Genomic DNA, 12312 nt, shown 5'->3' with positions numbered 1-12312 from the left:
TATTTTTTGGGTTCAGGGTCAGTTTTCAGTTTTTGGGTAAAGGGGTACTTTTAGGGTTCAGGGTCAGTTTTAGGTTTTTGGGTAAAGGGGTATTTTTAGGGTTCAGGGTCAGTTTTTCCTACTGTTGCACCCACTGGAGTGGGAATAGTAATTATTGTTAAGTAAGTATATATTATATATGATTTTTAATTATTATTTTTTAAATAAATATGTATTATTAATTTTTTTACCATTATTACATATATTTAAATATGTTTAAGTAATTAATAAGTATTATTTACAGTATTTTTTATGTTATTTTAAATTTTAAAAAAATCGATATATTTAAAAACAATATTTTTAACATCGATATTATTTTTTCGATATTTTGGTACTTACCATGTTGTACATAGGGCGTCGATATTTTTGCTATCGATATAATTACGCCGATATTTGTGTAGGTCGAAATTCTGTCTGTCGAAATTCTGTCATAGATCCGCACTCCTCACCAGAGCACAGGCAGTCCTTACCTGGAGCACAGGCACTTCCTACCTGGAGCACAGGCACTCCTCACCGGAGCACAGGCACTCCTCACCAGAGCACAGGCAGTCCTTACCTGGAGCACAGGCACTTCCTACCTGGAGCACAGGCACTCCTCACCACAGCAGAGGGACTCCTCATTCCAGCACAGGGACCCCTCACAAAGGCATACGCCCTTCTCATTCCAAACACAAATGAGCTTGACTCAGGTTGACTCATGCACAGGCACTGCTGATTGAAAGCACAGTCACTGCTTGCTCCAGTTACTGGCATTTCTGTTTCAAAACAGGCACGGCTGAATCAAAAACGCAGGCATTGTTGCATCCAGTCACAGGCAGTGCCACATAAAATACAGGCACTTTCTGATTCAAAGCAAAGACATTGCTGGGTCCAGTCAGAGTCACTGTTTACTCAGCTACTCCAAGCACTGGCAGTGCCTACTTCAAAAACAGGTACTGCTTACTCTTAAGTACAGGCACTCCTGACTCAATTACAGCTAACCGTGACTCCCAGGACAGGCACAGCCAATTAAAGACACGAACACTGCTCTCTCCAAGCGTATATATTGCGCACTCAGTTCAAGATAACACATATTTCAAGTTCAGGCACTGCTGAATCCAGGCACTGCTAACAGGTGCAGGTACTGCCGAGTACAAACACAGGAGTGCACAAACACTCACGACTCTAATATAATATGGCACTCTTGAGCAATGCTAACTCCAAGCACAGACACTCCGGAATGAAATGTTTGACTTCACAGCACCATAAAGAAAAATAGCCAAGTTACAGGAAACATTGACCGTATATAACCCACAGTGCTCAGTGTGAGAGAATGATAGTTTGTCGAGTGATCTTGCATTTCATACTCCGTTGAAAGTGATCGGGTTTGATAATATGCTGGACGGGGCTAAATAAGCAGTTTTGACAACATAGGAAAACGTTTAGAGTTGTGAGGTTTGTTGTATCTGTGATGGATTTAAGTCCAATAAAGTGGTCATGTTTGTATAAATCCCACACTACAGCCACAGCTGTGCGACTACTTCCTTCAACGTGTGATACTCCGTCTTGGGCGATCAGACAGTGGAGCGTAGATTATGTCCAGTGCAGCTTTTACTTTCATCTCATCCCTCGCTCAGGCCGGACTGGAAATGATGTTAGTGGTCGTCAGGTGTTGGAAGGGTCGTAGGCCCACCTGGGACTCAAAGGTACGGGGGCTTCATTATCTTATTCAACCTCTCTGTATGGCCTCTAAAGTCCAAACGAAAAAGGAGAAACGTAGAGGTATTGATAGAATCACCCTCCAAACTAAGCTTTTATAACCACAGAGATTCTATCAAAAAAGTGAATAAGTGATATTTTTTATAATTTTAACTGTTTATAGCAGGGTGCTAGGCTCTCTCTTACACATGGAAAGATGGGAGCACAATGTGCTTGTTAAAATACCCCTCACACTCTAAAAAACCAAGTAGAGTCATGCTTCATCATAGGGGTCTTCCCGCCCCTATAACGGGACGGGGCGTGCTACGACCAAACGAAATACGCGGGAGCACTAAGATGTGACAGAGGCTATGTGTGGGTGCATAGGTGTCAGTGAAGGTGTAGGGACCTAACACTAGTGGGTGTGCAAAAAGTGAAAAAAATGAAAAGAGTTAAAAATTCCCTGGCTTGGTAGAAAAAAACAATTTTATTAGCTTCTCCAGCTGGGAACATTAAGAAGGGGTTGTGTGGTAGAGCATTAGCTACTACCTAGTCGACATGTTTCGTAAGCAGTCCCCTACTGCTTACTCATCAGGACCAAAAAACGATCCCTACTATTATTACTCAGTTCTAACAAGTAGTGCCTACTGTCCTAAAAACAACCAACAAAAATAAGTTGGCTGTTTTGGCTTCAGGGCATGAGTTGGCCCAGGTGAAGCAGAAAAAATCGACCTAATGTGGTCTCTGAAAAGGAAAAAGTAGAGAAAAACCAATATAAATGCATGAATAGGCATTATTATCTGAATGGAAAAATAAACAGACAGATTGTTCCATATTGTTGGAGGGGAACCGCATTTTCAAATTCTAGAGACGGTTGGACTTTTACATGAAATTCAACATGTAGTTATGTGTCTCTCGACATCAACTGCCCATCATGGGAGACACCAGTGGTACCGTTTTGTCGGGACCACTGTCATAGCATCACACACACACAACATTCGTGACTCAATGCACTTACAACAGACTAGCAAAAGAGAGGGGAGGGGGACCTCCTTAGTAATGTTTTTTAAGTTGGTAACGGTAACATACTTATCTCAATAGTTATCAATGCCCCATGAGTTTGCAGGCGAAGGGTATTCTGCGCAGTTTACTATAAAAGACAAAGTCTCGTTTTAGGTGGTATTTAGAGACAGCGAGATTTTTGTACTTTTATCTACCCCCGCGACCCTTTTTTTAAAGACTCGAGGTCGGAGTCTATTACTTACATTTCTGCCAGAAAAAGAAAGCATTATTCCTACCCCCGTGCTCCTCCGAGGATAGCCGGGCTCGAGTGACTGGATGTTTATAAAAGCCTTTGCACTTCCGCGTTTGTTGCACGCTGGGTGCCGCCCATTCCACAGTGCTAGAACGTCAACCAACAAAGATGGCCGCCTGTTTTTGGCGCGGCGGGAGGGCAAAATGCGTAAGTCTTTTTTCAGTGTCAACTGTACTGGCATTGGGGGAAGCAACAATTATTTAAACAATGATTCCGCATACATTGACATTTATACAGTATATTTGTAAAGTATTTAGGGAAAAATTCTCCTGCTGGTAAAACCTCATGATGGCAATGACTGTTTTTTGGGGGTTAGAAACAGATACTGGGAAGGATATTATTTCAAAAAATGGTTCCACATGCATTAATGTTCGTACAGTATATTATGGAGTATTTAGGAGAGAGTTTTTACTGGTAAGACCTCGTGGTAGCAATGGCTGTTATGGGGTGATAGAATCAGATGCTGGGCTAGATGCCTATAGTTGGCTCCAGGGTATATCATCATTTAATCCATGTTTGTGTGATTGGATACGAAAAACCTATCGCTGTTCTTTTTCCAGCAAAAATCTTTCATTGCTTACCAGTTCTATTACCGTCCATCTGATTTCCTCTGGTTTGTGATTCATTTCAAGGAAATGGTTGGTCAGTTTTGTGCTGGTTTTCCTGCATTTAATCGTGCTCTTATGTTCGCCTATCCTCACTTTAACTGCCCTGCTTGTCATGCCTACATATTCCAGTTGGCATGGGCAGGTGATCAGATATACAACATTTGCACTGTTGCAGTTGCTAAAAGCTCTCTGTTCCCAGATGGTGCCATTGTTGAAAGTTATTTCTTTGCTTTTTTTGGTTAGTCCGCAAACCCTGCATCCACCACACGGATAGTGACCCTGAACAAAGTTGGGGTCTCTTTGTGTATTGTTGTTAGATTTCGGTCTTGTATGGACCAAGACATCCCTCAAGCTTTTTGCTCTTTTGTGTGCAAACATTGGTTTTGATATTTGTAACCCACCACTGTTCAAAATTCTCCAATTTTTGTTAATGATCTTGGTCACTAGGTTGGAGCTAGTGTTGTATGTTGTCACACAGATCGGGCGTTTCTCTTCCTCTTTGGCTGTTTTTTCTTCCAACAAGCTTTCACGGCAGTTATTTCTTGCTCGTGTATAGGCCTGGTTGATAACACTGTCAGGGTACATTCGTGCCGTTTGTTTCTTTTTGAGGTCAGTTGACTGAGTTTTGAAGGTCTCAACCTCTGTACAGTTCCTGCGTAGGCGCAGGAACTGACCATATGGCAGATTGTCCCGCAGATGCTTAGGGTGAAAGCTGTTGTACATAAGAAGGCAATTCTTGGAGGTGCTCTTGAAATGGGTCGTGGTCACCAGTCTCCCATCTTTGGGAAAAATGTTCAGATCTAGGAAAACCAAGTTGTTCCTGGAGACTGTGCTGGTAAACCTTAGGAATTTGTCCTGCAGATTGAGCCAGGTTAGAAACTGTTCAGAACCCTTTTCATCTCCATCCCAGATGATAAGGATATCATCGATGTATCGTTTCCCTAGTTTTATCTTGGGTCTGAATGGGTTAGTGGGGTTCAGTATTTTTGTTACCTCTAGATGGTGTACGTACAGTCCAGCTATACTAGGGGCAAATGTACTTCCCATGCTGGTCCCATGCTTTTGTATATACAGGGTGCCTTCGTACTCAAAGAAGTTTTCCTTCAAGGCAAGTGTGCAATAGTTCATTACCACATTACGCGGTGTTTGGTATTCCCAAAAGTCCTCAAACAAAACATCCTCAATGATGTCTAGGGTAGCTTGATGGGGCAGGCTAGTGTATAGGCTTTCAACATCACAGCTGATTAACAGCTGGGTTTCAGGATCAAACCGTACCTCTTCCAGAAGGTTTAACACTTCCTTTGTGTCCTTCAGATACGTAGATGTTTTTTGGACCATTGGTCTCAGAAACGCGTCCGCGAACCTGGAGACTGGTTCCAAAACTGACCCAATACCTGAGACGATCGGTCTCCCAGGAGGGTTCTGGAGGTTTTTGTGGATCTTTGGTAAGGTATAAAGGTAGGGGGTTCTTGGATTTTTTTGGTTCAGGAAATCCCCCTCCTTTTTAGTGATCCAATCGTGCGACAATGCCTCCTCTACCATGGTACCAATCTTTGTTTGTATACTGGTTGTGGGATCATTGTGAAGAACTCCATAATTTCTTTCGTCCTGTAGCAGCCTTCTGCACTCCTTGTCGTAGTCTTCTACGTTCTGTATGACCGTAGCACCGCCCTTATCGGCAGGTTTTATTATTAGACTTTTGTTGTTGCTTAGATCGCGTAAAGCCTGTCTCTCTTCACTTGTGGTGTTCTGAAATGCGCGCTTTTCATTTGGTTTCATGTTCTCCAAATCCATCATTACTGCCTTTTCAAAGGCAAGTAGCTCGACTGGAAGAGTGTTATCCATGGGTGTAAAATTGGATTTGGGTCTCAGATTTGTATCCCCATGGTCTGATGTGTCTTCTTTGTCTTTAAAGAAGACTTGTAGTTTTAGGCTTCGCATGAATTCCTGGACCTCTTGACAAAGATGGAATTTGTCCATATTGGCCGTGGGCACATATCCCAGGCCTTTTTCCAAAACCCTTCTTTGCGGAGGGGTGAGTTCAGTGTCTGAAAGGTTGACAATCAAGCTCATTTCTTGCTCGTTGTGGCGCCCGTCATGCTCCTTGTTGAGACTCGAGGAGTTTCTTTTTCCTCGGTGTTCCAGTGGACTGTGGATCCTCTGCGGTTCCTTCCTTTCGTTCGTCCTTGGCGCGCCCCTAAAAAAGGAGCAGAGGGATCAAAGTATCCATAGTCTTGCTGTTGGTAACCCCAGGTGGGGTATGGTCCTTGTGGATGCTGGAAGGGGGGTGGTCCATATTGTTGTTGCTGATGGTACATCATGGGAGGGTTGAAGTTGTTCCATCCTCTCGAACCCCTGAAATTGGGTCTACGGAAATTCCTCCTGTTTCCTCGTGATCTCGGGCTTCTATTCCTGCTAGAACTTGAGCTGTTTGAACCTGAGTCAGATGTCTCATCATCTGTCACATTGTCATTAGTTGTTTTATAATCGTCCCTGATGTAGGGATAGATTCTCTCCTTTGTCCATCGGCTGTTGTCTTTTTTTAGTTTGTCAAATTTGCTGTCTTTTAGGGTGGTTTCAAACTCATTCAAGGATTTATTCATTTCATCTAAGTATTTTTTAATATCAGCCGGAGATTCGTAGCTTTTGATACGTACTTCTATAGTCTGTATCTCCACCTTTAGCTCACTGGCCAATCTGCTCGCTGTTTTTATAATAAGGACTATCCAGTCCCTAGTGCAACGCCATGAAATCTTAGACCAATCTATCTTGAAGGTTTTGTCATGTAGAAAAATAAATGGTTCATTACGAACAACAAGGCCGGATGGTGCGGTATTTACCTTTAGGTATTCAGACATTAGTAATCCATGGAGGGCTGTCTTTATTTGAGTCTTCCTTAGCTCCTCCAACTCATCCCAATCATTGTTTTTATTTGAAGGGCCTGTGGTGTTCAGACCATCAAAGGTTCCCAGGGATGCCATCAGATTCGAGATTTCATCTTCCGTGAAGGCTAGGCCTAAGTCGGCCATTGTAGTACGAGGTGGGGTCTAGAAAGGGTCCCCTTTGTCTGTCAAGAGTTAGTTGTGTAGTGCAGAATCACTTATGAAGTGGTGATGATCCAGAGAAAATATTCGATTGTCCAATAGCTCCTGCAGCTGTGCGCTGCCAGTAAGTCCAAACCAAAAAAGGAGAAGCGTAGAGGTATTGATAGAATCACCCTCCAAACTAAGCTTTTATAACCACAGAGATTCTATCAAAAAAGTGAATAAGTGATATTTTTTATAATTTTAACTGTTTATAGCAGGGTGCTAGGCTCTCTCTTACACATGGAAAGATGGGAGCACAATGTGCTTGTTAAAATACCCCTCACACTCTAAAAAACCAAGTAGAGTCATGCTTCATCATAGGGGTCTTCCTGCCCCTATAACGGGACGGGGCGTGCTACGACCAAACAAAATACGTGGGAGCACTAAGATGTGACAGAGGCTATGTGTGGGTGCATAGGTGTCAGTGAAGGTGTAGGGGCCTAACACTAGTGGGTGTGCAAAAAGTGAAAAAAATGAAAAGAGTTAAAAATTCCCTGGCTTGGTAGAAAAAAACAATTTTATTAGCTTCTCCAGCTGGGAACATTAAGAAGGGGTTGTGTGGTAGAGCATTAGCTACTACCTAGTTGACATGTTTCGTAAGCAGTCCCCTACTGCTTACTCATCAGGACCAAAAAACGATCCCTACTATTATTACTCAGTTCTAACAAGTAGTGCCTACTGTCCTAAAAACAACCAACAAAAATAAGTTGGCTGTTTTGGCTTCAGGGCATGAGTTGGCCCAGGTGAAGCAGAAAAAAATCGACCTAATGTGGTCTCTGAAAAGGAAAAAGAAGAGAAAAACCAATATAAATGCATGAATAGGCATTATTATCTGAATGGAAAAATAAACAGACAGATTGTTCCATATTGTTGGAGGGGAACCGCATTTTCAAATTCTAGAGACGGTTGGACTTTTACATGAAATTCAACATGTAGGTATGTGTCTCTCGACATCAACTGCCCATCATGGGAGACACCAGTGGTACCGTTTTGTCGGGACCACTGTCATAGCATCACACACACACAACATTTGTGACTCAATGCACTTACAACAGACTAGCAAATGAGAGGGGAGGGGGACCTCCTTAGTAATGTTTTTTGAGTTGGTAACGGTAACATACTTATCTCAATAGTTATCAATGCCCCATGAGTTTGCAGGCGAAGGGTATTCTGCGCAGTTTACTATAAAAGACAAAGTCTCGTTTTAGGTGGTATTTAGAGACAGCGAGATTTTTGTACTTTTATCTACCCCCGCGACCCGTTTTTTAAAGACTCGAGGTCGGAGTCTATTACTTACATTTCTGCCAGAAAAAGAAAGCATTATTCCTACCCCCGTGCTCCTCCGAGGATAGCCGGGCTCGAGTGACTGGATGTTTATAAAAGCCTTTGCACTTCCGCGTTTGTTGCACGCTGGGTGCCGCCCATTTCACAGTGCTAGAACGTCAACCAACAAAGATGGCCGCCTGTTTTTGGCGCGGCGGGAGGGCAAAATGCGTAAGTCTTTTTTCAGTGTCAACTGTACTGGCATTGGGGGAAGCAACAATTATTTAAACAATGATTCCGCATACATTGACATTTATACAGTATATTTGTAAAGTATTTAGGGAAAAATTCTCCTGCTGGTAAAACCTCATGATGGCAATGACTGTTTTTTGGGGGTTAGAAACAGATACTGGGCAGGATACTATTTCAAAAAATGGTTCCACATGCATTAATGTTCGTACAGTATATTATGGAGTATTTAGGAGAGAGTTTTTACTGGTAAGACCTCGTGGTAGCAATGGCTGTTATGGGGTGATAGAATCAGATGCTGGGCTAGATGCCTATAGTTGGCTCCAGGGTATATCATCATTTAATCCATGTTTGTGTGATTGGATACGAAAAACCCATCGCTGTTCTTTTTCCAGCAAAAATCTTTCATTGCTTACCAGTTCTATTACCGTCCATCTGATTTCCTCTGGTTTGTGATTCATTTCAAGGAAATGGTTGGTCAGTTTTGTGCTGGTTTTCCTGCATTTAATCGTGCTCTTATGTTCGCCTATCCTCCCTTTAACTGCCCTGCTTGTCATGCCTACATATTCCAGTTGGCATGGGCAGGTGATCAGATATACAACATTTGCACTGTTGCAGTTGCTAAAAGCTCTCTGTTCCCAGATGGTGCCATTGTTGAAAGTTATTTCTTTGCTTTTTTTGGTTAGTCCGCAAACCCTGCATCCACCACACGGATAGTGACCCTGAACAAAGTTGGGGTCTCTTTGTGTATTGTTGTTAGATTTCGGTCTTGTATGGACCAAGGCATCCCTCAAGCTTTTTGCTCTTTTGTGTGCAAACATTGGTTTTGATATTTGTAACCCACCACTGTTCAAAATTCTCCAATTTTTGTTAATGATCTTGGTCACTAGGTTGGAGCTAGTGTTGTATGTTGTCACACAGATCGGGCGTTTCTCTTCCTCTTTGGCTGTTTTTTCTTCCAACAAGCTTTCACAGCAGTTATTTCTTGCTCGTGTATAGGCCTGGTTGATAACACGGTCAGGGTACATTCGTGCCTTTAGTTTCTTTTTGAGGTCAGTTGACTGAGTTTCGTAGGTCTCAACCTCTGTACAGTTCCTACGTAGGCGCAGGAACTGACCATATGGCAGATTGTCCCGCAGATGCTTAGGGTGAAAGCTGTTGTACATAAGAAGGCAATTCTTGGAGGTGCTCTTGAAATGGGTCGTGGTCACCAGTCTCCCATCTTTGGGAAAAATGTTCAGATCTAGGAAAACCAAGTTGTTCCTGGAGACTGTGCTGGTAAACCTTAGGAATTCGTCCTGCAGATTGAGCCAGGGTAGAAACTGTTCAGAACCCTTTTCATCTCCATCCCAGATGATAAGGATATCATCGATGTATCGTTTCCATAGTTTTATCTTGGGTCTGAATGGGTTAGTGGGGTTCAGTATTTTTGTTACCTCTAGATGGTGTACGTACAGTCCAGCTATACTAGGGGCAAATGTACTTCCCATGCTGGTCCCATGCTTTTGTATATACAGGGTGCCTTCGTACTCAAAGAAGTTCTCCTTCAAGGCAAGTGCGCAATAGTTCATTACCACATTACGCGGTGTTTGGTATTCCCAAAAGTCCTCAAACAAAACATCCTCAATGATGTCTAGGGTAGCTTGATGGGGCAGGCTAGTGTATAGGCTTTCAACATCACAGCTGATTAACAGCTGGGTTTCAGGATCAAACCGTACCTCTTCCAGAAGGTTTAACACTTCCTTTGTGTCCTTCAGATACGTAGATGTTTTTTGGACCTTTGGTCTCAGAAACGCGTCCGCGAACCTGGAGACTGGTTCCAAAACTGACCCAATACCTGAGACGATCGGTCTCCAGGAGGGTTCTGGAGGTTTTTGTGGATCTTTGGTAAGGTATAAAGGTAGGGGGTTCTTGGATTTTTTTGGTTCAGGAAATCCCCCTCCTTTTTAGTGATCCAATCGTGCGACAATGCCTCCTCTACCATGGTACCAATCTTTGTTTGTATACTGGTTGTGGGATCATTGTGAAGAACTCCATAATTTCTTTCGTCCAGTAGCAGCCTTCTGCACTCCTTGTCATAGTCTTCTACGTTCTGTATGACCGTAGCACCGCCCTTATCGGCAGGTTTTATTATTAGACTTTTGTTGTTGCTTAGATCGCGTAAAGCCTGTCTCTCTTCACTTGTGGTGTTCTGAAATACGCGCTTTTCATTTGGTTTCATGTTCTCCAAATCCATCATTACTGCCTTTTCAAAGGCAAGTAGCTCGACTGGAAGAGTGTTATCCATGGGTGTAAAATTGGATTTGGGTCTCAGATTTGTATCCCCATGGTCTGATGTGTCTTCTTTGTCTTTAAAGAAGACTTGTAGTTTTAGGCTTCGCATGAATTCCTGGACCTCTTGACAAAGATGGAATTTGTCCATATTGGCCGTGGGCACATATCCCAGGCCTTTTTCCAAAACCCTTCTTTGCGGAGGGGTGAGTTCAGTGTCTGAAAGGTTGACAATCAAGCTCATTTCTTGCTCGTTGTGGCGCCCGTCATGCTCCTATTTGAGACTCGAGGAGTTTCTTCTTCCTCGTGTTCCAGTGGACTGTGGATCCTCTCCGGTTCCTTCCTTTAGTTCGTCCTTGGCGCGCCCCTAAAAAAGGAGCCAAGGGATCAAAGTATCCATAGTCTTGCTGTTGGAAACCCCAGGTGGGGTATGGTCCTTGTGGATGCTGGAAGGGGGTGGTCCATATTGTTGTTGCTGATGGTACATCATGGGAGGGTTGAAGTTGTTCCATCCTCTCGAACCCCTGAAATTGGGTCTACGGAAATTCCTCCTGTTTCCTCGTGATCTCGGGCTTCTATTCCTGCTAGAACTTGAGCTGTTTGAACCTGAGTCAGATGTCTCATCATCTGTCACATTGCCATTAGTTGTTTTATAATCGTCCCTGATGTAGGGATAGATTCTCTCCTTTGTCCATCGGCTGTTGTCTTTTTTTAGTTTGTCATATTTGCTGTCTTTTAGGGTGGTTTCAAACTCATTCAAGGATTTATTCATTTCATCTAAGTATTTTTTAATATCAGCCGGAGATTCGTAGCTTTTGATGCGTACTTCTATAGTCTGTATCTCCACCTTTAGCTCACTGGCCAATCTGCTCGCTGTTTTTATAATAAGGACTATCCAGTCCCTAGTGCAACGCCATGAAATCTTAGACCAATCTATCTTGAAGGTTTTGTCATGTAGAAAAATAAATGGTTCATTACGAACAACAAGGCCGGATGGTGCGGTATTTACCTTTAGGTATTCAGACATTAGTAATCCACGGAGGGCTGTCTTTATTTGAGTCTTCCTTAGCTCCTCCAACTCATCCCAATCATTGTTTTTATTTGAAGGGCCTGTGGTGTTCAGACCATCAAAGGTCCCTACACCTTCACTGACACCTATGCACCCACACATAGCCTCTGTCACATCTTAGTGCTCCCGCGTATTTCATTTGGTCGTAGCACGCCCCGTCCCGTTATAGGGGCGGGAAGACCCCTATGATGAAGCATGACTCTACTTGGTTTTTTAGAGTGTGAGGGGTATTTTAACAAGCACACTGGCCTCTAAAGTGTCAGATGGAACTAGAAGTGCGCACAGTGCACCTGCGCACGTAAGTCGTACCGCTCCAGGTCAGGGACGTTGAATCCACGCTGATGGAATGCCAGAGTCGCCTGATTTCCTGCCCGCTGCAATCTGACTATCAGCGACCGAAGTGATTGAAAAAAGCCCTTGTGATTGGGGCTGGAATGAAAGGAGAGATGGAGAGTAAATAACAGAGTAACCAGATCTTCTACTAAGGTGAAAGTGACATCATCATTTCCATGGATAAATGAGTTGATGTCTTGATTGACCCATGTCTGTGGATATTTGACTGAACCCTCGCACCATTCCAAGGGGAACTCTGAGACTAACTTACTGGTGCCAGCTGTCAGAGGGAATATCCGTGACTTACCTCAGTTTATGTTGATCCCCTAAATAGTTCCTAACTTTCTGAGTTTATGCAGTATTGGGTTGTGACTCCTATTGAAACTCATATTATCGTAATAA

Source organism: Lissotriton vulgaris, unplaced genomic scaffold, assembly GCF_964263255.1.
Source record: "Lissotriton vulgaris unplaced genomic scaffold, aLisVul1.2 SCAFFOLD_1036, whole genome shotgun sequence".
NCBI lineage: Eukaryota > Metazoa > Chordata > Amphibia > Caudata > Salamandridae > Lissotriton > Lissotriton vulgaris.
Note: the sequence above shows the minus strand (reverse complement) of the source record.